General features: G+C 41.9%; 1 protein-coding gene across 1 annotated transcript in view; it reads right to left on the reverse strand.

Annotated features, from left to right (window-relative positions):
* The window catches only part of LRMDA (leucine rich melanocyte differentiation associated), a 1,007,721-nt gene that overhangs the window by 207,226 nt on the left and 773,775 nt on the right, over nt 1-26,720 (reverse strand). The window lies entirely within an intron of this gene.

The following is a 26,720-nucleotide window of genomic DNA, read 5'->3' on the forward strand; positions in this document are numbered from 1 at the left end:
ACATTCTATGGGATATATTTGCCCTGCTAGGAGCAGGCCTTTCCTCCAAAGAGATTATCTACATTATAGGAATCAAAACTAAGTCGGAGATTAGGCCTACTTGCTAGAAAAACCCTTTAACTCCCCCCCCCCCCCCCCCCCCCGCCGCTTTCTGACCTTTGAGATGTTTGATTAAGCAGCTTTCAGTGGAGACTTGTATAAAGAGTTTTGAATGGTACGAGATCAGAAGCTCTGTCACTAAGGTGGAGACAGATTTCAGGTAGCATTACTTCTCTCCAGCTTCAAGGGAAATACATGGTGTTTAACCTTGATGCAAGGGTATGGGTCCAGAAAGATAAAAGTTCAGTCACCAAGAAAAATGTTTTATAAAGTAGATAAGACTTGCTAGGTACTACATCATTAGACATCGAGGATGCTGCAATGATATAAAAGGGGTCAGAAATATGATTAAAATTCAAATACTAGAGTCACCATGTGTTTCTCCATTTGCATTCAAGTTCTCCTGTAATCCCTCTGTGATAAATGAGACACAAGGACAGTGTTCTAAAAATGACCTCTATTCCAATGCTTGAGGCAGGACATATGGGCTGGGGTATGGAGGCCGTCTTTCCACAGATCTACCACACTTCCTTTCTAAGAGGCCGGAGCATCTTTCTCTGCCAATGTTTCTGCTCCACCTCATTGCTAAAAAAGCCTGAAATTCCAATCTGATTCTTAGGTTGCTATATTGTGATATTTCTTAGTACTTTCATTCTCAATTTGGGCTGTTGACAATTTAATGACAGCTTTTCCTAAAATTACTGGAAGAAACTACCTTTCAGCAAGTACCCCTGACTGGGCAAAACATTAGAGCTTTGTAACCAAGGATAAAATAACTATTTAGTTTTATTTCCAATTGTAGTCAAAGCAAAAATTGTGCGGCTTGAGTTCTGTCTTGAAGTCATCATCCTATGCCTAGCATTTAATTACTTTTCTGCTCAGTGTCCATTTATAAACTCAAGTCATGGAAGAGAATCCAGGAAAGAACAATGTTGCCAATTCTGACTTTTGGTGGGACTTCCATGGCCAGATGTTTAAGAAAACTACCACCAATCAAGACTCTAAGTACCACGCCTTGGACTTGGCTTTTATCAGAATGAAGCCCATGTAATTGCCTCATAGTGATATACACACTTGGTCTCTGAATGTTATATTTACAAGCATGATTCAGAAGAACACAATTATCACATGAAAGAAATGGACAAGACAATGTCTTAAGTTCCATGCTACCTGTCTAAGAATAAAGAACTCCCCTTAAAACTGAAGCAATATAACTATAGTATAACAATGATGAGATAATTGAAACAGAGGTGGGGTGATTTAAATAATGTGGATTTAACCTAGATTAAGAAGATATGCCTAAATTGAGGACAGAGAAATTTGGGTAAATCCGCATCTTCATAACTACAAATATTAGTACTCTCCAATCTTTGAGTCCTTACCAAATTTCCTAACTACCTATGGCAAGAATTATACTTTTACATTTTACTTTTTAAATCACTCCTGGTAAAGGATATTTATAAAAACATACAATAAAAAATTAGTATCCAGAATGCATATACCCCTTATTAAATTACAATAGAAATCTGGACAAAGGAAATGTCAGGTCATTACAAGACGAGAAAACCTGAATGGTCAATAGATAAAAGAGAAGATGGTCAAATTTACTAGGATTTAAGCGGATGCAAATTAGAAAATAAGACAATCTTTTTCACCCATCTCAGTGCAAACTTTTAAGTCTCTCAAGTGCTACAGAGAATGAAAGGAAACAGAATTCCCATCTTCTCATCCCTTGCCAGCAGGAATGTTCATTGGTTCAAATACTTTGGAGAGTAATTTAGCAATATGTATAAAATTGAAAATTGGGACAGCAATTCCATCTAAAATGTACACTATGAAAAATTTCACTCAGGTCTGTAAGGTGGAACATAAATAATGCAGCATTATTTATAACGGAACAAATTGGAAATAATTCAGGCGTCTGTCAATGAGGAAGATGAATAAGTAAAATGTTGTATATCCATATGCTGGAATAATATTTAGTATTTAAGAGCAATAAACCTGATTTATCCATCTCAATTTGAGGAGGTCTGAAAATTTAATGCAGAGTGAAAGGCAAGTTGCAAAATGATAAATGTAGTATAATATTATTTATGTAAATATGTAGTTCTTTGAGCTCATGTGTATCTGTAAACATTTAAAATTATAAAAGTTATACATTAAATTCATGAAAATGGTTGCTTCTGCCAGTGGTCAGAGTTATAGGATTAGAGCTAATGCAATTGGGGGGGGGGGTTCTGTTTTCTATATAAGGTTTATTTATTTTTATTTAGAGATAACTTGAAACAAATATGTCAAAATATTAGAAAATTACCAAATTTTTAAAACTTTCATATATTTTTAAAATTTCTCAAAAATAAACACAAACATTGAAAAGAACAAGGACTCCTCTCTGATCCATACAGTCCTATGTTGATATGAACCCATAATTAGAGGAAAGTTTCTCCAACAATTTTCCAATACTTGCACAACATGGACTAGGGCCATGTCTGGTTAACTTTTTGTTATGAAAAATCTGTTTCTTCTAAAGCTATTGAGTGTGACAATAGAATGGGAAAAGCTGATAAATAATAGTAAAGGCTTGGAATCCTCCTTCCAGGCTGTTAAGTCCTTCTGCTTCAGATTTGTCAGAGCACGCTGAAGGTTTCTGTACTCTTCTCCTACTCACAGTTTGAGAGCTGCTAATGATTTTTTAAACTCACATCAATAATGCTAATAGTCACTAATATACTGCACTCTGCCATTTCCATAATGCAGGAAGGAAAGTAGAACTTTGGCAACCTCGTTGGAAAAAAATTCAAGGAAAGTACAGTACATTCTACAAGAGACTTGCAAAGTGAGAATTTCACTCAGTGGTTACAGAAAACAAATGTCTTCGGATGTGTGTGTAAAATGCAAGCCCCTGCCATTGGGTGCATTCCATGGAAACCTGCATTCCAGTGGGTATTTCTGAACATCACGGATGCCCTAAAGGAACATGATACAGACCACAGGAGAAGAGATTTGGCAGGCTTCAAAACAAGAAGGGGAGGCTACAAAGTTGTTTAATAGTCATAAATCTCCTACTATTTTTCACAAAATACCATCTAAGACCACAGCTCCACAACTCATTCCCCATCACTCAGCTCAAGTGGAGCGCTTTGGCATGCTCACTCACCCTTAAATCATGCACCACATAAAGTGATCCCGGGCCTGGGAAATTTGTCAGCCTCTTTCAAGTAAAAGCAATCTTCACTTTTCATCACAATTCATTCCCTGAAACTGTGGTATAAAGCTGACTCTTCTGAAAACATTTATTTTCTCTCATAAGAAAAAGCATCACTCATTTTGTTATCAAGTATTTAATAACCACCTACTAATATGCCAAGCCTTGTGCTGGGAATACCAAGAAAAGTAAAATAAGGACCTTGGTTGTATTCCTGACTCATAAAAAAATTATATCCATGATTAATACTGGTTAATAAGAGTCACCAACGCATAACATTACCCCCTGCTCTGCATTATCACAGAACTTTGTCCCTGACCTCTATTATGGCACCTGGACACAGGAAACAGTAATTATGTCCTTGCTTATTTCTAATTCAAGTTAACAAAGAGCTTGCAAGTTTAACTGTATTAACTTCCAAGATTAACTATACTATTCACCCTTGCACCCAGCATGTTGCCAGAAATACAGAAAGAAGTCAACGCATGATGCTTGAATGAATAAAACATTTTAATGGCAAAGACAAAACCATACACCACGATCATAATTCAACACAAAAGTGTGAGTCAAGTTGCCAGAATTAGAGGCAAAGACTTGCCAGCCTGAAGGTGGATCCTTTCAACCTGCTCACAGGTCAAGGCACTGTGCCTTTCAGTGTGAAGCAAGACAAGACTGAAAGACTCCCACAGATGTACTGGGCATGAGAGGCAGGGGTAGGAGCAGGATTAGCTGTGTCTTGTTCAGAGCAAGAAGCCAAAAATTTGGGGGAGGGGGAAAAGTAAGGTAGGATGAAGATGAGTCACTAACCAGGGAACCAAGAGAGAGCCCGAAGGGACAAAAGGCAATGTTTGGGCATTTGCTGTGCTGTTGTGCTGAGTTAGGGAGCTGAAGGGAAATCCAGACCAGAAGTCAGTCAGTCAGAGGTACAATGCAGGGAAGGGCTGTGCCAAAGGCTTCTCTGGACTGGGAGCCCTTTGTGGGCAATCGCCTGGAGCTTCCCATTATTTTCATCTGATCTAAAGGGGGTCTAGGTCTGGTAGGGCCGAAGTGTCATCGGTTTCACTGTAGTTCAGAAATATTTATGGATGGGAGGAAGGAAGGCAGGTAGGGAGGAAAAGAACCAGGAATGGGAGGAAGGAAGAAAGGGCATGGGCATATTGTGGACCTTTACAGAAATAATCAAATCATAAAATGGCAGAGTTTTAGAAGACCTCACAAATCATCTAGAGCAGTAGCTTTCAAAAATAAGTTTAGCAGACACTTATATAACAAGAGAAAACAAGAATAATCTAAATATCAGGCATTATAGGAATAACCATAATTTCTGATTGTAACCAAATGAAATTATAAAAAAGAAATATGAACAATAAAATGGCAATAAATACATATCTATCAACAATTGAATCTAAAAATAAATGAACAAGGAATCTAATGAACAAAGTAAACTGATGAATAAAATAGAACCAGAGGCATAGAAACATGCAACAGACTGAGGAATCTCAGAGGGAAGTGGGGAGGGAGTGGGAAGAGATAAACCAAAAAAGTTATATGTACACTAGAGGCCCGATGCACGAAATTTGTGTGAGAGTAGGCCTTCTTTCCCCTGGCTGCCGGCATCAGCTTCCCACTGGTACCTGGGACCCTGGCTTCCCTCACAGCCCCAACTTTATCCAGAAGGTCGTCCAGAAGGACATCTGGTCCAATTAGCATATTACGCTTTTATTATTATAGATATGCATTACCTATGGACACAAACAATAGGGTGGTAAGACCTGTGAAGGGATTTATTTTCCCTTCACTGGATGTTCCAGTGGGGCTGGAACCAGGGAGGGGAACAATGGGGGGTAGTGGGGGCAAAGGGGGATATCTGTAATTCAACAATAAAGATTTAAAGAAAAAAGAAAAAAAGAAATATGCAAATATTTGATTATACTAGAGGCCCAGTGCACAAAAAATGTGTACACTCGGCAGGGGGTTGGGGGGAAGGGCGGGGCAGGGGAGGGGTCCCTCAGCCCAGCCTGTGCCCTCTCACAGTCTGGGACCCCTCGGGGGATGACCACCTGCTGGCTTAGGCCTGCTCCCCAGGGGATTGGGCCTAAGATGGCAATCAGACATCCCTCTGGCAGCCCGGCAGCCCTTGGGGGATGTCCACTTGCCAGCAGGGAGCAGACTTAAGCTGCAGTCGGATATCCTTAGCGCTGCTGAGGAGGAAGGAGAGGCTCCCACCACCACCGCTGTACTGGCAGCCATCAGCCTGGCTTGTGGCTGAGCAGAGCTCCTCCCATGTGAGAGCGCCCTGACCACCAGAGGGCAGCTCCTGCATTGAGAAGGTATCTGGGGTTTTTTTAGCTTCTATAATTGAAACTTTGTTGCCGTCACTGGAGCTAAGAGCCGGCTCCTGCTCGCTCCAGCTCTGTGGCCACGGCCTGCTGCAAGCAGGTATCTGGGGTTTGTTTAGCTTCTATAATTGAAACTTTGTTGTTGCTTTCGGAGCTCAGAGCCAGACCGCGGCAGGCGGGGAACCTTGGCTTCCTCCATCACTGGAGCAAGCAAGCCTCCTGCTCGCTTCAGCTGCGTGGCTGCCGGCCGCCATCTTGGTTAGGTTAATTTGCATATCGCGCTGATTAGCCAGTGGGAGGCGTAGCGAAGGTATGGTCAATTACTATGTTTGTCTATTATTAGATAGGATAATATTAAGTGAACACAGTAAATATTAAAAGTGTATATGCTTTAATTTTTAATGATATAAAATTTGTAATAGGTAAAAGTTAATAAGCAAAGATTGAAAGAGTTTTGTTCCAATGTGATTTATGGCTTTGGCCCTTTGAGGCCAACACAACCAGTGGTGTCTGGAGTCACACTGTACCAGCTGTGTTAGTTATTAACAGCCATTATTTAAAATTAAATTATATACACTTACAATTAGATAAATTATATTAAAAGTAAAGTTAATATAACTCATCATGTACTTTTATGCTCTTGAAATTATTTGTGTCTATTGTATCTACATAATGAAAATGCTGTACAATGATGTACTATCTTACATCTCTTCCCAAATTTTCGGTAATGTCACTTTGGTAGCCTGACATCGGCCATGGTGAGACTCTTTACCACAAAAATTGGCAAATGCTACAAATTAGGAATTGATTTATTACTTTATTGATTTCCTAAACTTAAGAAAGTAATGGGGAAAATGTTAACGCTACAGATTAATCTTAAAGGTATGTTGTAGCTTCAGCCATTACTGCGAATAGCACACACAAAAAATGAGGACATATTTTTTCAATATTAAAAAAATGTATCTGATTCAGTAAAGAAGTTGCTTAGGTCATTGACAAAAGAGTAAAGTTCTGACTTACTTAATAAGGAAGGGAAATAACTGATATTCATGTCAGAACTACATTTGTTTATCAATTGTAACCTTAGATTGGCTATGGATACATGAGTTTGGCCAAAATAATTAAAAGTATTATGTGAAAATTAATTGGCTCAATGGAATTTATAATAAAAAGTACTATATTTAAATTTTATTTGTGAATTGTGCATTACTCATTCTTTATATACATAAAAATTTCAATAAGCTCATGCACACATAATTTTTCTCCAGATTTCTGGTTGTTGAACATTTACCAACACACTGCTATATATAACCCTTATTAAGTAACATCTACAGCATGTTTGGGGCTCTGGGAAAAAAAAGGACTATTTTATGCTCTAGGAATGGAAAGAGTCTTAAGAAAAAAGCTAATTAAGCTTCAAGGATTGTGTCCTTGACTTATTTACAACTTGTATATCCTCTGCTTCTCTCTTGCCTATGTTCTGATACCTTCCTGACCAAGATTTAGAGCCAGGCTCCATCTGGCTGTATGACCTTGGGCAATTTATTTGAACTGTTTAAGCTACCCTTTCCTCCACTGTAAAATAATAATAATGGTCATGATAATGATGATGATGACAGTTAAAAATAGCTATAATGTATTTGTGCTTATGTTGTGCATTAATTTATTCTATGTATTAATTTACTCAATCTTCATAACAGTTCCCTGAGGCAGTTATAATCCCTATGTCTGTTTTACAGATGAGGAAAACTGAGACCCAGAGAAATTAAATAACTTGACCAAGGTTTCATGTAGGTTCTTGGGTTATGAATACATGCCAAGGTGGGACACAAATCCAGGCAACTTGCCTCCAGTGGCCACTGTCTTAACCATCATGACATCTACCACCTCAAAAAAGATGAAGATCAAATAAGGTAAGAGACAAAGATCATCACATTGCTCATTAAATATTAACTATGATTTACTTTTACTTCACTCTAATTTTGTACAACACCGTATTTCTTCAGCTAATTTAAGTTCTTGGCTTGACTATGTTTTAATGTTTCAGGTCTTCTCCTAGCTTTGTAGTAGCTATAATACAGACACACACATCATTTGTAATCAAATGTTTATTACCTGAGTGGATTCTACTCCTTACTTGTCAAGCAGAAAAGCACTACTGAGATCCCTTCAGAGGACAGAAGTAGTGAGATCTTTAGCCCACCTATAATCTGAATTTATCTGTAAATTCGTGGCACTGCTGTGATGGTCTAATTGTCTTTAGTCAATAGCTACATATGGCATTTCTCATCTGGGTCTGTAAGGTTGACTTAGAAATAATATCCTGTCATGGCAATCCTACAGACTTGATTTATTTTGGCTTCAAAGAAGGAACTTGCCTCATATGTCCTCTTCCTCTCACAGAGTTTTTTATTCTCAAGGGCTACAGGTCAAGTTCTGTCCTTGGAACCAAAGTAGTTTCCCAAAATGAGGTGGAGCCAGCTCTGTCGAGCTGGGCCAGATGGGCTGTCAGAGCCTTTCCCAAATACATCAGGCCCTCGGCTTGTAAAAATAAATTGATACCAATGCAAGAAATTTATTAGGAGATGACAGCTTGGTTCATAATGGAAATATGGAGAAAATATCATCCTTCACAGCTGACAGTTTATCCATCACGCCTCGGATTCCTGAGATAGAAGCAGACACTGTCACACACAATCCACTGAGGACACATCTTCTTGGATTTCCTTATGACAGGAAACTATGAAATAATCCAGAAGAAGGAAAGGACTTGTGCTGCCCTTAATGTGCTCAGCCATAAATTTTTAGCATTAGTAGGAGAAACATGTGGCCAAAGAAATGAATGATGGGGGAAATCAGGAGGCCTGAAATTCTCAAATGGCCCCTTCTTTTCTCTCCGGTGATGAACTGGGACAGGGGTCAGAGAGGGTTGCTGCACCGCTGGGAGGGACATCAATACCCTGTTATGTGTAAGCAAAGCCAACAGGTGGCAGGGCACCACTGCGGACACAACACAGCTCTGCTGGAGATTTGGGGACCAGGTCACCTTGCGCCACTAACTTTCTAATTGTGGCTATTTTGCTGAGCTTGTTATTTGTATTGATAAACTTGAGACAATTTAGGAGGGCCATTTTAATTAGGAATAAAGGCAGGGATATTTGTGGGGATCACAACAGGTTTGATCTTTGCAGGCTTAATGAGGTGACCTACCCAACCTCGTATGGAATAATTGTGTGTTGTATGAAAAGCTGCTTTGGAAATAGAATCGTGGTACTAAATTGCAATGAAATGAAGATGGTTTTAAAGGGAGGAAAAATACTCACTGCCAATTTCATAGGGCCTTAAAATATGTATGTCCTACACTTGCATTCTTGGGAGTTTTGCTGAGTGTTGATAGAACTAGGAAGCTTTTTAAATGGGATACATGCATATTTTTTTAAAAATTACAGATCTTTTTAGCAAAAATAGAAAGTCATAAATGTGAAATGGAAACCTAAAAACAGCAAGTATAGCTTTAATGACCTTATATTCTAAATTTACTGTTTATATTAGAAAAAAATAAAGGCATTGAAAATTTCATTTTGATGTGAATAATATGCAAGGCATTTTTGATGCCAGTCCCTATCTGAGTAAAGCACGGAGAATAAAAGCACAAACATGATATCCCAAATAAACTTGGGTTTTGCTGTGTTACGTGGCTATGAATAGAAAATTTGCACTCTTGGGTCACTCAAACACATATGCAGGGCTTTGATCCACTCCACAAATGCATCCTTAAGAACAGCAGTGAAATAAATGACATGCTGATGAAGTCCTTCATAAGTAACAGGGGTTGGAAAAAACACAAGTGTGCCTAATTCTTAGACACTGGATCCTTCTTCAAATGCTCTCATCCTCTGAAAGAAGCAAAGGAACTTCTGGTTGTTCACATTTGTTTCAGCCAATCTTCCTGATTCCCTGTCTCAAGAAAGACTTGAAACTCTGTTGACGCTCCATGTCCAAGTTAAATATATCTGTGTTTCCTTTTGCTTTCTCTGTAAGTGCATGCCAGCAAGGCTACATTCGTCCAGAGTTTATTTCAATATTAGTGGAAAACAAGCCATTTTTCACTTTAATGAATAGCATCAGTGTCTGCCTTTTAACCAAAAATGTGACCTTAAACTTGATGGATCTCACCAGAAGGCACACTTTCAAATTATTTTTCTATTGGAGGTTATGAATGTCGCTTCCCAAATTATTGTGACAGCTGTGAGATCCAGACGCTTAGAAACAAAACTCAACCTAACAAAATGGTGGTTTCATTTGTGAAACAAGAAAAGGAGAATGAGAAAAAAAAAAAAAAAGAAAAAAAAAAGCATGAGCCACATGGGAGGGGAAAATGCACCTCTTCTGAGCTTTATACAACAGGAGACAGGAGCCAGGTGAAGTAGCTGAAATTCCCATCCTTTGTTGTTACTACCATTTTTGTGTCCAAATCATTCGAAATTGGGAAGGTGAAGGCTGAGAATTACTGATTCCAAAAGACTCCAAGAGGATATCTGATATTTCTTCCTTATTAAGGATGATAGAGTGTAATTGATGGGCCTGGTGCTCGGCCAACTCCAACTTTTTGAGAATGCTGCTTAATGTGCAGACATTATTTTTGGACTCCCGAATGCCAGAAAATAATGAGCTGGCATTCAGCTTTGGTGAATAAGACCCTGAATTTTCATCTAAAAGTGGTTTTGAGTTATTGCTGTAGATAAGGTGTAACTGTGCAAGGGAATTTTACCCATGTTTCTCCCATGAATCATAAATGAGGAAAAAAATTACAGCCTAAATTGCACTTAAAAGGAATAAAGTCTTTTCATGTCATACATGATTTATCAAAATGATCTCATTTTAAGGGTACTGTGGTGTATCTTGATTAATCACATTAGGAAGCATGATGAATAGCCTCTTTAATGGTAACGCACGATTTATGGGCAACATCCCGACTTGAACCAGAAGGGTAAGAAGTAAAATATACAATAGATAGCAAATGCAGATAGGGTGTCAGTAATGCTTTGACTTGTTTTAAAATTATACTGGGAGCCTTAGCTTTGGATTCTGGATCTGCCAGGTGGTGGAGAGCAAACAAGTTTCGTACATGAACTTGGGTGCAACCAGGAACACGGTGTAACCCTTCCCTAACCTGTTGGAATGCCAGTGAAATCACTCTGCTGAACCGTAAAAAGAAGGCGTCTGGGAAATGTGGACAAATCACGGAAATTCCTGGTAGGAAGAGGGGGACGCTGCCTTTCTACTGCCCTATTTTAATATCCTCTTCACATTTCGCTTTAATATCCTAAATGCCTTTTTTTAAGCCTCCTCGAGTCTGCCTCCACTAATTTCCTCCAAGGCTGACAGATCAGAGGCTTTCCTCGAACTGTTCCTTTTAGAGCTGAGGAGCCCTCCTCGTAATCCTGCTGCTTGTCTGCAATTAATCCTCCCAGTTGCCACATTATTAACACCACCACCCACAGACAGAGGAAGCCCCGACCCACTGGACATTGGCTCCCGACTGAAGCTTCAAAGGTGCCAATCACACCCTCGTCAGAAAGGTGCCTGCTGTCAGCATCAGAGGTTTCCATCTTCTCCTCCCTGCTGATCAAACATTCTTCCTCAGAAGATTAATTCAGCGTCTCCGCCCATTTCCTCCCATATCCTCTTTCCCTTTTTGGTTTACCCAATGATCCATCTTTGCTTCGAAAAGGGAAGCCACAGATAATAGAAGCCCTTTCAAAACAAAAGCTGGGCAAAGGCAAATTTAAGTCCCAGCTGTTATCAACTTTTTTAAAAAAACTCATTTAAACACCTTAAGGCAGTGAGGATTAGGGCCTGGCCTGAGATGCCATTCTTTGATCAAAGACTCCAAGACTTTACACAAACATGCTCACAAGGCAGCGGAGGCCTCTGTGACGGCTGGATTGACTTGTTTGACCGCAGTGCCTGGGATGGGCAGAAAGCTGCACACTTGTTTTCCCAACTCCCAACATCCATTCTCCAGGCCAAGTGACTGCGAAATCATACAGTTTTTCTTTTGTCTTAATTGGAGCAAAGTCATTTGAAGATCCACACACAGTTGTGGGAGCGGGTATGGAGCGTGGGCAATGTGGGTGCTGGCTACCCTGTTCCATGGGGCAGAGGGCAAGGGGCAGAGCAGTCAAAGGCGCAAAGGAGATGAGAAAAAAAGCCACCCCCATTGTCTCTGATGTGAAGCAAAAGTGACTTCACAGAGAAAGACCTGTGTTTATATGGGTCGATTTTACTGGAATCTTCTCCAGTCCCTTGGTAACACAGTTACCAATCCCTGTCTATTAAAGCGGTCTTAGTAAGAGAACCAGCAGCCCTTTCCGGAGGGCCAGTGAACAGACGCCAGGTGACTCATTTGCCAGGTCCCTCATCATCCATCAACGTGTTTTAGGACCCGATGCCAGGGCTGGCTCACAATAAAATCTTCAAAAGAGGCTTTTTGAGACGGCTGAATACCAAGTTTTCATATTAAATCATGGCTCAATAGTGTTTATACTTGTCATACATGTTAAGAAGTAAATAATTTTGAAGTTGCATAATAAAGACAATATTTAATGTGAAGGTTTAAAGGACGATTGAAAATCAATATCCAAGCATATGAAGATGTCTCTATAAAGAGAAGGTTAATCAGGTTTTTGTCTCTGAATTCTGTTATTTTAGGTTGACTGGTTGTGTGTGTGTGTGTGTGTGTGTGTGTGTGTGTGTGTGTGTTGCCCCAGGGGTTGGGGGGAGTACTTTGTTACCCACCCTACAGAGACACTGTCCGAAAATGAAATGAAAGCCATACATAACTAAGAATTCTTGAATGATATGATTCTATTGGGGCAACTGACCACACATTTCCAGGGAAGGTTGTAGAATCTCCCTTGTTGGACATTTCAGAAAGGAAAGATTACCTTTTTGGTTGTAAGTGATGAAATCCAATTTAAAGTGATTTTGGAAAATAAATGGTGAGCAGGGGCTCTGATGGTTCCAAGGACAGTTTCATGTATGGTTGGACCCTGGACTTGCTGTCTCCAGCCTTGTGCTCCTCCCCGCCAGCTTCAGGGTCCCCCTGGGATGACTCCCCAGGGGCTCCAGATCTAATCTCATCATCTTCTAAGAGGACAGGAAGAACTTCTGTTTCCTGAAAGTTTCCAGCAAAACCAGGGAATCCATGGCCTGTTTTGGATTATAGGCTTGACCTTGAATGAACCTCTCTGGTCAGGACACTCTGCTCTGCTGGGCCTGATCACATGCCCATTCCTAGTGCTGATATAGCAGCTGGTCCCAGGAGAGCACTCTAGATTAAAGGTAGGAGGGTGGTGGGTCCCCAGAGGTAAGTCTGTTTTAGAATACAGTGCAGTGAACACCGAAAAAGCCAAAAGAGCAAATTCCTCCCCCAAAGCACATGCTTCCTATGTGAGCCTCTGGAGCCCCTCACTGCATGCCAGAGACATGAAAACATCTCATCACCATCTTTGGGCAAAACCAAACCTGCTATTCAATATCCCAATCCTGAGTCATCACCAGCAGCAACAGAAAGCCTCCACAACCAGAAAATCTTCCCACAAGGCCTTCCAGATATCATATATTTTAAACTTTGCAGGCTCTCAAGTTGGTACCAACCAGCTTTAACATACAATTATTTTTTTAACAAGCGTGGGAGTCCAACAGAAGATTAAAAACAGATACAGCAATCTGACCAGAGCAGCATGAGGAAAGGGCCAAGGACAGCTGCTGGGGTCACAGTGCAACAACGTGGAAGAAGGCGACCAAAGGAATAGATTGAGAAATGAACCACCAGACATCATAGCAGACCTTTGGGATGATGACACCTTCCCTCCCATCCTACCATGCATGTCATATGCATGTCAGTAGGATAAAATCAGTTTGATATTTCCTGCATAACTCAAGAATTATATGACATACTGAATTACTAATCAGCAAGTATCTAGCAGCTACTGGCACTGGCCACTAGGATGAGGCATCATTCCCATTTTGTCCACATGTGGGACAGATAACACCCCAAGAGAACATCTGACCAGTATGAAAGAGTAGCACAGGTAAGAGAGATGAGAACATCATTCTAAAGTTTTAATCCTACTCTACGTAAATGTCAAATGTCTAGGAAAATAAATGCTAATATAGGTCTCTCATTTTCCAAAGGCATTTCCCTGCCACTCTGTCACTTAGCCATCCTTTACCTCTTTCTGAGAGAGAAGTCAAAGATGTTTTCCCTGAATCTAGTCTCATTGCTGTCTTAGTAGATGAGGACGTTCTGTTCTGCGAAGCTTAGGTGATTCCCTAAAAATGGGTGTCATTTGTAAAACCGGGACCCTGGCATGCATAGAACTGACTACTCCATTTGAGATTTGTATTCCCCTAGGGACCCAAAGAAAGCCAGCAGGATTCCCTAATTAGCAACTCAACAACACTCATTATGGCGACTACAGCTGGATATATTCCAATGCTAGGCTACTGAAACTCTTCTGTGCTCAAGCCCACCTTCTCTGAGAGTCTACATCAGGACAGCTAAAATCTGAAGAACAACCATGGAGCTTGGATGCTGACTTCTTGAAAAAGTTGCTGAATGAGTGCCTGTGGAGCACATGTGCATGCATGTTGGTTGTGGGGGAGGGGGTAAGGATATAAAGGATTTCAAGTTCCAAAGAGTATTTATGAAGTTACTGTTAATCCCCAGTTTGTAAACCTTTCTAAGTAAGGACTTTATTTTGTTCTTTCTTCTCCCAAGTAGCAGAAAACAGATGTCTGACTATTCTGGACATCCAACAGTCTCATTACTCTCTAGATTCTAACATGTCACCTCTACATTATAATATTAATGTTCACAATGCCAAGGATTTTATATTATAAAATGCACTTTATAGGGTAGAATGGAGAAAAATGGTGGAAAATGGCTTAATGGTCACATGACACACACAAAAATCTTTATTCCTCTATTTCTTTCAAAATTATTTGATAATCACTCACAGAGCTATTCATAAAAAAAGACCTTTCTTCTTACTTTGCACTATCAATAATTGTTGACATTAAAAGTTTCATTCATCTAAATATATATGTTAAAGCTATTTCCTTGACAGATTACAGATCCAAACATGTGAGAGAGTACTACATGAAAAATGACTGGACAACTATTGTAATCAGTAGGTCTCGTGTCCTGTGCAATATTTCTAATCATTCTAGCAGCCTTATTCTCCCTGTGGCCAAAGGAAAATACAAAATCGACTTGTACCTTTCTTTCATAAAGAAATACTACCCCAAGCCTTTAAAATCTTAGTCTTCAACTCTTCTAACACATTGTGTCTAACTGGATTTATTGACAAAGTATGAATAAACCTACCCCAGTGGTAAATCCCATTATGGGCATATGTAATATTTAGGATAGCCCAAATGCCAAAAAGGGAAAATAAGAATGAAAGGAAGGGAGAGGAGAATACATGAAGGAAAGGAAAAAAGAAAATTTAAGTAAAGGAAAGGGAAAATATTGGGGGGTTATTTCTCAAATGAGAAATTCATTAAGCCATTTTCCACCATTTTTCTTGACTCCATTCTGATGTGCCAACTATATGTTGTACAGTTATAAGACGAGACCTCCTTTCCCTTTTCCTCATTCATGAGTCCTAGGTTCTGAAAGACAAACATGGCCACAGAAACCCAAGTCCACCTTCCCCAGCTCCTGGGTTTGTCCTGCAAGGGCACATTCATAACCAGCTTACAGAAAGGTTGATGGCACTGTGGTAAGAAACACAAGACTTGTCACCTGGGTGGTTACAATGGGCCAAGAGCAAAAGGACTCTAAAAGGACTGACTGGGGGACATGAGCCTCTGGTTTGGTCAGTATGAAGCAAACTCCATCATATTTTCTGAAGTCTGCCCCCTTTTCTCCCATCCTCACCTTTACCAGAGAATGAGTGAACTTGTTTTAGAGAAAACTCAATTCCTGGCAAAATCACATAAGGTCCTACCCAAAGTAACACTCTTAGACTATCTTTTAAAACACAGTTTGATCATGTCTCTCTTCTGTTTAAAAACCTTGCTCTTAGGATAAGCAGAAAGTACCACGTGTTGCCTAGGAGGCCCCCTGCCCGGGCCCTTGCCTACTTCTCCAGCCCATCTCATCTTCATCCCCTCACCCTGTGAGCCAGCCCATGGCCTTCATCCTGCTCCTGCAGAGTGTCAGGCCCTATCTCTGCACAGCCTAGTCTTTCTTCCTAACCTCCTCTTCACAACATTTTTTAAATTGATTTTATTATTATTATTGTTATTATTTTTTTACAGAGAGGACAGGAGAAAGAAAGAGAAAGAGAAACATCAATATGAGAGAGAAACATGGATTGGTTGCCACCCCTGATGGGCCCCGACTGGGGATCAAACTCACAACATGGGTATGTGCCCTGACCAGGAATAGAACCCACAGTGGCCTCCCCGCACCCAACATTTTTGCCTAGTTAACCTCTTACTTTTCATGTATCAGCTCATACATTGCTACCTCAGAAAGATGTCTCTGACATTACTTTTACACATACTTCCAAAGACCCCACCCCCCGCCCCGTATTTCTTTTCTTTTCTTTTTTTTGTGTGTGACATATCATAGTTTGTAATTATATCATATTTGTGCCAAGCCAGCACGGCCATGGGTGAACCTGAGAGGGGGAGGTGAAGGATTTAGAAAAGACAGACAAGAGACTAAAGCTAGGTCTAGGTGGGACGCTGCTCTCTGATGGAGAGACAGTGCCACAACCTGCAAGCGGAGTCTTCATTTTATAGCCAGATTCCACGAGGCAAAGCAAGGGCGTGGTTACAACGTTCTCGCGGGTTTCGAATCTACTCAGTTACATGCACCTGATCAAGCTTTGTTTACTTGCTGCACCTCCCACAGCTCATATCACTCAGCCACGTGGGACCACAGGTTGGGACCATAAGGTCAAGCTTACAACTATAGTCTTTGGCTATAATTGTGCTGGGACTTGCACATGGCTTTGCCACTAAAGGATCGTGTCCTCTCATTAGTCCCAGGCTTGAACCTGTCCAAAACCTGTAGCCCAGTGGTTCTCAACCTTGGCTGCACCTTAGAATCACCTGGGAATCTTTTTAAAATCCTGACTTCCGGGCCTCATCCTCCGGAAATTCTGTTTCTTTGTTATGGGGTGGGGCCACAACATTAGTAACAAAGAAACAGAATTTCCGGAGGATGAGGCCCAGAAATCAGGATTTTAAAAAGATTCCCAGGTGCTTCTAATGTGCAGCCAAGGTTGAGAAGCACTGTTCTAGAGCTTCCTCTGAGGAGACCTTCCGAGCTCCTCCATGCAGGAAAGGTGACTAGTCCAGTCCCTGAATGCCATGACTCCTACCGCATCGTCCTGGCAAGCAGAGCCTGGTTTTGAAAAGACCTAAGTTAGACTTAGGCCAAAAGGAGTCATCCAAAGGCAGTGGAGAACCCACAAAGGGAAACCTCCTTCCTGGACTTCAGGCTGGTCTACAAATGGAAAACACAGAACACGAGCCCATTGCTTTCACAATGCGTTCAAGTGACTTCAGTCTGGGCTCTGGGGTCTGACCAGCCAGGGGAGCCCGGAGTGACCTGAGGGAGCAGCGGCTCCCCTCAGCCTTGCTTTTTTTTTTTTTTTTAATCTCCTGCGATCTCTGTTCCCTGAAGAATGAGTAATAAAAACTTTCATCCATGGGAGACCATGGGCTTGACCCCCACAATGCAGGTGAGCATCCCTCTCACTGTCCTGCTTCTCCAGAGCCCCAGGGGCAGAGCTGGGAAGGCAGAGGAGCTGCCCAAGAGCTGTCATCAGGAGGCAGCATGGAGCTGCAGTGCAGCCCTCCTGCCGCAGGGCTCAGTGGGCAGAAGGGGGTGCTGCCGTGTAACCTATTTAGGATGCAAATGGAGTGCTCCCTGAGCTGCAGATTAAAGCCTGCCTGGCAGGTCCGCAGCAGCACTGAACGCTGGATCCCCGCTTGTCTCTGCTCACCGCAGGTCATTAATAGATCTCAGAATGGCGTTACTAAATGGGAATGTTAAAAAAACAACACCACACACAAAAAACACTGATAACCAGAAAGAAAAGAAAAGAAAAAAAAAGGAGGTAATCCCACTCTGAGGGAATTCAGCTCACCCAGTTCTATGGAGACTTACTTATTCAAGATCGCTGGAGTTCAATTTTATTAGCTTTAGATTGACAACCCTCTACCACAGACTCACTACCCAGTAAATGACAGAAAGATCCATAGATGAACTGAGAGAGATAGAGACAGCGAAGAAAGGCAGGAAGGTGAAGAAGAGAGAAAAGGAGGAAGGGAGGGAGGAAGGGGACAGTGAAGGCCCCTGTGTGTGTCTGTGTGGAAGAGACCACTGCAGAGGCGCAGGCTTCCTGGACAGGCCCCGGGACACCTCCTGTCCTCTGGGCTGAACTTCCACCCAGTGGGAGCAAAGAGGCAGAACAAAACCTCCAGCTTCCCCGCACCAAGCCAGCCATACTTAGGCTTAATTTTCTGACTAAGTCGGGTGCTCCTTTGCCAGGCGAGTTTCCCTTTTCCCCTTTGCCTCCGCCAATTCCTGTGTTCTTCCACTGGAGTTCCCCAAGACTCATCAAAAACAGGATTTAATTACTTCTCAAAAAAAGGGGGGGGCGGTGGAGGAGTGTAAACATGACTCCTTTTTATCTCCTGATACATCTGGACAAGTAGACAATGTGCTAAAACAAAATAAATCTGCCCTGACAGTGACATCAAAGAGTTCCGTGAGGGGCTTGCAGCTACTTCCAGCCCAAGAATGCAGTTGCTAAGCATCGCCTACACCTCACCAGTCCCTGGAAGAAATGCTTTTCTCTTTCCTTCAGGGGGAGATGAGGAAAGTTAGAGTGGGAACCAGACTGCAAAAGGAGATTGGGGATTTTCGGGGATTTGGAAGCTTAGAATGAATTGTGTGAAGAACAGGGGTTTTGTTGTGTTGTGTTTTCCTTTTGACATACTTGTCTATATTTTTATAAAGGGGGTAGGTGGAAAACTCCTAGAAAGGGTTATTTAGGACTCGCAGAAATAGGCGATCGCACAAAATACTTCTATACAAATTTGAGCCATATGTCACTGCTGTGAATTTCTCTGCTGTGAGAAGAGCCGGACGCTAGCTCAGGGGTGCGAGGAAATATCTCACATTCACCAAAGTCAAGAGTGAAAAATCCTTAAGTCGCCATAGTCATAAATCATCCAACATCACAAACCACATTTTTCCCCCTAAAAGGCAGGAAATGGAGCATTGACTCCAGCAAACACAACGCGAAAGAAAACAGAAACTCACCCCCCACAACCAAGTGTGAACTGCCATGTGCGATGAAATTAATCTAGCCGCTGACCCCAAATACACACAGAGCCTCACAACTAGAGTTTCTGTAGCAAAACAAGAAATGGACTGACCCTGAAATCTGGCTGACACCTTCAGCTTTTTCTCCCCGTCACCCCCCAGGGAAGATGCTGAAACAGATGCTGTGAAATTCTGTCTGATCTCTGTCCCATATGCTGGTTCCCGAGAGGGAGCCACACTGGACATGTTTCTCTTCCCATGAACACATCCTCAGGTGGGGGACTGCCCGATTTCTCCCCTCCAGCGAGGCTCCTAAATTTAGTTATGCTGGAAACATGAATGGAACACGAAATGGCATGGCTGAGCAGCACGTTCCGGGAGGACCTGAGGGGGCTCTGGGGAAAAAAGAGCTGGTTTTAAATAACCCACCAGTTCTCCATAGGCACCAGCCACTCACCGCCAGGGAGGTTTTGCCCTTGCCACAGAGGCTAAAAATATGCAGATGCAGTACTCTGACCCAGGGAAGCCAGGGGCGTTTTAAGTAAACAACTTGCTAGTTTCTCTTCTTGGACCAAAGGAAACAAATTCTGAAACTATGACGATCTCCACACGGGATAACTATCAACACCATGAACAATTACCAAGTCTGTGATATTGCACAAATAAATATCACTTACCATTATCTCTAGCGCAGTTGTATTTATTAAACAGTGACTGAGGGCAGCAGTAACCATTTTTATTGTCCCATATAGCTCCTATTTTCTAATTAAACAAAAGGTTATTTCTACTGTTAACACAGCCATTTGTCCAGGTTAGGTCTTACATAATACTTTTTTGCCAAGCGCGGCAGAATATAAGAAATTATGTTCCGTGGTGGTTTTGTTTTGGGCTCTTTTTGCTTTTAATTTTGCATGCTGAGTTGCTACTTAGGAAGCTCTGCCGGTTCATAATCAAAGCAAGAGGCCATTGTGTGGAGAATTCATAAATAAACTTTGGCCATTTTTCCTAAAACATGATGAAGCAAGCACTTGGTCCTACCCTTTAGATTCAATCCAAGGGCAATGGTCTGTATTATTAAAGATATAGGTCAAGCCAGCGCGCTCTTCCCTGTCCTGTGGGATGTTTTGGAAGCTGCTGTCACATTACCGCGATCTGTTCTGTGGCTCCTAAGTATTCCTCTTGGCAGCTTTGGATCTCAGGCGACTCCTCTCACATGTATGTAAAAATGTATAAGCTGTTTCATATCACAGCGTGAGCTATTTCCTTATTTGTAATTGCAGAAGATGCCGATTGGAAAATGCACTAATTTCACTGACAGGGATAATGGTAACATCATAAAATTTGCATTATGTCTTCTGCAAACCTTGATAATACTTCATACCAACATTTGAAATTGTAATTTTATTTCAATGCAACTCTAAGTGCAGGGTCATCTTTCTCCTGAGCATCTTAACAAGAAAAAGCAACAACATGGATTTCCTCTTTGTCTCTAAAATGAATGTGGGCCAGGAATATGAATTAAGTTGCCACTATGTGCGAAGGACCTAAGAAGCCAATGTCTAATGAGCATCTACTATGTACTTGGCACCTTCATGTAGGCCAATGGTTCTCAACCTTCTGGCCCTTTAAATACAGTTCCTCATGTTGTGACCCAACCATAAAATTATTTTCGTTGCTACTTCATAACTGTAATGTTGCTACTGTTATGAATTGTAATGTAAATATCTGATATGCAGGATGGTCTTAGGCGACTCCTGTGAAAGGGTCGTTCGACCGCCAAAGGGGTCACGACCCACAGGTTGAGAACCACTGGTCTAAACAAACAGCCTAACGGTTGGAGGATGGAGATTTTGTCTGTTCCTGGGGAATGGCAGGAAACCTGGGACAGCACTTGATTTTCACAACCTTGTGATGTATGGTGGAAAGGTATTAACATCCCCATTAGACAGATGAGAAAAATGGAGACTTAAAGAAGCAAAGTGTCTTCCCCAGGAATTGATGACTGGCCCAGGGTAGAACATAGTTTCCCTGTCTGCCTTGTTGCCAAGATCAATGAGAATAATATCCTGGCTTTTGAAAATGACTTCCCACTGAAGAGCACTCTCTCTGTTCCTCTGTAATGATGGCCTGAGCTTACATGTTGTGGCATCAGCCCCGAGTGCCCCCACAAGTAGCTGCATGACTTTTCTAGTTTTTAAAACACAAAAGGCTCTACCTCTATAGGTGGAATATGCAATAATATGCCATGATCACGGATCTCAGTGTGGGTTTTTTTGTTGTTGTTAATGCTCACCTGAGGATATTTTTTGCCATTGATTTTTAGAGAGAGTGGAAGGGAGGGGAGAGAGGGGTAGAGAGAGAGAGAGAGAAACATGGATGTGAGAGAAACACATGGATTGATTACACCTGCCCAGACCAGGGCCAGAGATCAGGCCTGCAACCGAGGTACATGCCCTTGACCAGAATCGAACCTAGGACCCTTCTGTCCGCAGGCAGACAATCTAATCACTGAGCCAAACTGCAGGGCAATTTTTAATCAGAAACATTTACATTTTAAATACTACCAATCAAAAATGATCACAATCATGGGGTTAATAATGTCAATAATTTCTAATGAAAACACTCATTTATTTTATTTATTCTCAATTCTGCCACTAAATGAGGAGATCATACCAGTCCTTCATACCTAATACGCTATGACCCCTCTCCTGGTTTTTGAATGGATTAGTTTCTCTCATTTCTTTGGCAGCTGAGTTGAGGGTGAAGGGAGATGAAGAGTAGAATTTCCTCTGTCTAGCTGTAAAGTGGGAAGCTGAGTAAATTGATCCATCATATCTGACGCCTAATGCTACAAAGCTTGAGCCCCAGGTCTCTGTTTCTTTGCACTGTGGGGATGGATGTCTTTCTAAAGGATGAGGTCGTTCATCCCCACAGCCAGCCAAAGAGTAGCTCTTACCAGTGTTGCAGAATGAGGATGGCAAGTTGCAGAGAGATTGGAGGACTTCTTCCAACTTTCTACTTAGCAAATTTTGACTCCCAGACAATGTCCTGAGAGAAATCACGAAGTTATCCTGCAGGAATGGCTCCCACCAAAGGAAGGGATGGTTCAAAGACATTGTAACTGACAATGCACAAGCAGACCAATAAGAAGATGGATCCCACACGTGTCCTCTTCCCAATGTTGAGCTGCAGAGAAGGGGCTACTGGATGTGGATAAAATCCTTTGAGAGACAGACAGAAGGTACTTGAGGACTATGATTACTTGGAAGATAATAGATGGGAGAGTACCTGGAAGAACTAAAATAGCATGGCTTCACATCTATAGGAATGAATACATCATTAAATCTACTCTCCAGAGCCTTTTGAGAGCCAAGTCATTTTGAAAGTTTCAATCAGCCACACAAACTGAGAGACCTGAATATCTCAGAACATATGGACACGCACAACGTATTTAACACATGGCACATGCACTCATAGAATGCTCTTCCCTCTCCTTTCCTTCAACAGCAGATGTTCTTGGTGTGTATGTAGGAGGAACATCTATCTGAAATATTAAAAGTCCCACTGCCCATGCCTGGCTGGTGTGGCTCAATGGTTGAGTGTCGACTCATGAACCAAGAGGTCACTGGTTCGATTCCTGGTCAGGGCACATGCCTGTGTTTAGGGCTTGATCTCCAGTAGGGGTGTGCTGTTTCTCTCTCATCAATGTTTCTATCCCTCTCCCTTCTTCTCTCTCTAAAATCAAGAAAACATATATTGTTTTAAAGTCCCACTGCACACTCAATGGAAATTTGTCTTTAGCTTTTTACTGATCAAGTAGAAAATGAAAGCAGGGTTGTTAACCAATAATGCACTTCAATTTCTCTGGAGCTATAAATAAAATCAGGAACACTGTGGAGATAGGGACCCTTCCCAGAGGGTTTGTGTTATGGCTGATAAGCTGATGCCAGAAGCGACTAGACAGCAGTAAGAGTTGGAAATAAGAAGTGAAGACTCTTTGGACCCTCCATCAGAGGGTATTTTAAAGCCTATAAGAAATTGAGTAAAAAGGTATATTTCATGGAAGAAGGAATTCTAGAAAGGAAAGCTGTAAGTCACAGCTCAAGTTGTTCCTTCTATCAGATGTCTCCTTGATGAAATTCCATTTATTCTTCAAGGTCCAACTTAAGCACCACCTCCCCTTTGACCTTCCTGTACCTCTGAGGTTGCAATGCACTTCGCAGGTGCCTGTGTTAATGCCCCTGATGGCGAACTGAGGTTTAGCACACTGTGAGTCTCAGAGTCACAGTCCATTTCTTCTCACGTTTTTTTAGTTTAGGCACCAGTACTGGGCCTGATATGCAGAAGGCGTGAAGCACAGGTTGAATGAATGAGTAAATAAAAGACAAGGGAAGAGGATGGCAGCCATTGCTGATTATTTCTGTCTTCCTCACCCAAGCTTCTCGGAAGCAGTTGACAATCTCTCACCACATTAGGCAAAAGCGACATGGGACTTCTCCAACACACAGCTGGTACCAGCTCCTTCGCCATGCTGCTAACTGGTGGGGGTGGGGAGAGGGGATGTTAGCATGATGTTTTACTCAGCAGGCACTGCGCTGAGGCACATTTTTAATGATTTACCAGTTCTACTTGACTGAGCCTGCACCCTGTAAGTGGATCATATGATCAGCGATCACAAGTTAAACTGCTTTTGTTGCTCACAAGGCATGCATGGTGGGCTGGCTGCAGGCACCAGCGGCTCGCACGCAGCTGTGTGTAAGACAAGGAGAGGTTACGTACAACAGGCAGTTAATGGCTCATACCAGCAAGCCCTCGACTTCAGTCGGCACATGCGGCTGAATTTTAAAGAGGTAAATGACCTTGCAGCTGGGAGCTTTAACTATGTGCTTTTACCTATTTGTACCTGGGTAAGTAAACATTTGCAGCACGCCAAAAGGCCCCGAAAGCACTATTGTAGCCACAGGCTAATCCCTTTCTCTCTGGATGAAAGACTCCAAAACAAACTGGGGGGGAGTGGGGAGGGGGGTGGAAATCATTTTCTGCCTCAAGTAGCACAAAGGTAAAGGGGGGCAACGGTGATAATGAGTTCCATTTGTTATAACTTTCAGGAGTCACCAAGGCTCCAGTCCTAACCAGCTGCCATATTTAGGATTCCACTTTCCAGGAAGAATGACAGAAACAACAGGCCTCCAGACGGAGAGACCAGCTCCAGCCAGAGCCCAACAGAACTGCCTCCTCCGTGCCAGTGCCTCCGACGCTAGGAAGCTGGAATGAGCATCTCCACGCTTGTTCTACTACCCAACAGGGTTGCTTCTCCCAACTGCTGTCACTCGGGGCCAAAACAGCAGGCCCATCTCAGTTCTCTTCTGCTTTAGCTTCCATCCTACAGAGGAGTAATCATGGTGTGGAGTTTAGGTCTTCTACCATGAATTGCCTGCATCCTGCTCTGAGCTATTCAGTAACCAACAATTAACTCCTTTTTGCAACAGGCCTTTCTGATAACTTCAACTGCAACTGGTTCACCAGAGCGACATCTGAAATACTGGCTAACCATCCACGTGCTTTCCAAAAGCAGGCTATTTATGATTTACAGTCTGAGTGGGAACCTTGGTAATGTTGTTACTTTAAGAACTCGTCAATCAGTTGAGATTAAGATAACATTTATTGCAACAAAAACTGAGATTGCCATGAGAACAGGCAGAAGGTATCTGTGGACCATTTGAGACATTTCACAGGCCATGAATCAATAGCGGGCAGTTCACTGGAGTGATAAAAGCACTGGGCTGAGGCTGAGAGCTGAGAGCTCTGGGCTCTTCCCTGGCTCTGCCCCTCACCGACTGCATGACTCTCAGCTCAGCACTCCACTTTTTTGCACCCAAGATTTCAATCCCTCGTTTGACAACTCTATTGAGTTCCTACTATGTGCCAGGAACCATGGCAGGCACTGCAAACAAGTATGTTGAATTAGATAATCTCTAGGTATCATTCATGTATGTATATGCAAATGAATTAATAAATAAGAAAACCTGCACTCCAGCGCTAGCCAACATCTGTTGAGCCAGAATAATCCTTAAATGACCAGAAATATTTTCTTCCCTTAGATTCAGTTAATATGGGCCAGCCTAATGAGGTTGGTTTATATCCATGAGAGAAAACAGCACTCCTTGGTCCAATATACAATTTTAATAAACTTTATTAAATTTCCATTGATCCATATGCAAAAATAATTTGTTTACAATTTGAACTCAGCCTACTAAATAGTGCCTAACTCAATAAAGGAGGAGGCTGAGAAACAACAGCTGTATGGCTATTAACACATTATGCCATTAAAAACATTAAGCAGTTGGGTTTGGTGAAGGAGTCAAAGTTAACCCCTTGAATATCTCTAAACTGAAGATCAATTTTAGAAGACACTTGGCAGAAAAGGAAGCCACAGACTCGGAAAGGAATTTCTCTCTACCTGCTGAATGAGCCTGCAGGAATGAACACTAGCCCATAGCTTTGCTGCATGGTCTTTGAGGAACCTCCTCTAAATGTGCCTATAAGCCTCCTGCAGAGATGCCAAGGGGTGGTAGGGTTTTGAAGGATGTCTTAATAATTATCAAACTAGCTTGACATATTAATATGATTCATGTGGGGCCTTACATTTTTTGGTATTTAGATAAATTGGTTAGTTTTGACCTTATAATAGGGCCAGAGGGAGGGTACAATCCTTTTTAGCCAGTTGGTTCTCTTCTGTAATCCATACCTGTAATTCAGTCAGTGACTCAGAAACAAGTATTCAATGAGTACTAAGTAAGGCAAAGTCCCTGATCCCAAATTATACACGACATGGTAGAGATAGGGAGATAAAATTAAGAGACATGAAAATTTGAGAATAAGACTATAATTCTGTGTAATTCTGAAGATGTACAGGAGCCTGAAGAAGAGAGATGAGGGAAGAGTAACAAAAGAGGACTTTAGGAAGGAAATGGGATTGAGCTATGCTTTGGAAGGAGGATAGGTTTAAATAAATGCAAGGAGAAAATTAAGGGTCAAGAGAGAAACTAAAGGGGGGCGTTAAAGAGCTTGTGGGGCAGGGCACAGATAGCTTAAGCAAAGGGAGAGGGCTGAGAGACAATAGGGTACCATTAGCCTTTCTTTAAGGTTTTTGGTTGTAAGGTCTATAAAGAGTACAAGGGAAGGGAGCTGGAGGGGCCAATGCATACCCGCCCCACTGCTGTGAACAGCAAGCGGAGGGCACGCCCACAGTGTTAAAGAAGGGGATGAAAGGTAGCTCAGCTTTTAGAAAGTCAAACCTTGCTTGGTATCCAGGTTAGTGATTATGTGATTTCTCAACTGAGAATCCTGTGTGACAACCTGAATATAAACATGAAAATACGTGGGTAGACTTTCAGATTCTCAGAACAACAGTGAATTTGAGTCAGAAAGGATCCTTGCTTTGGGTAATTCAATTAGTGAATTTGATTGAATTGACCTGTCCAGTCTCCCAAAAATGTTATCGATGACTCTTCCACACCTAAAATGGTCCACCAGCTCTGGTCTCAGCCAGTATCCACTTCTGTGCAAGGCAGAACATTATTCTGCTTAATAAGATCTCTTAATAAAATTTTCCTTTAACTGTATGTCTAAATTTCCTCCCTGTACCATGAACCCTCAGGTCCTAGGCTTGTCCTCAGAGCAGTGGTATATCCTCATTCATATGATACTACAC

Source organism: Myotis daubentonii, chromosome 13, assembly GCF_963259705.1.
Source record: "Myotis daubentonii chromosome 13, mMyoDau2.1, whole genome shotgun sequence".
Classification (NCBI taxonomy): domain Eukaryota; kingdom Metazoa; phylum Chordata; class Mammalia; order Chiroptera; family Vespertilionidae; genus Myotis; species Myotis daubentonii.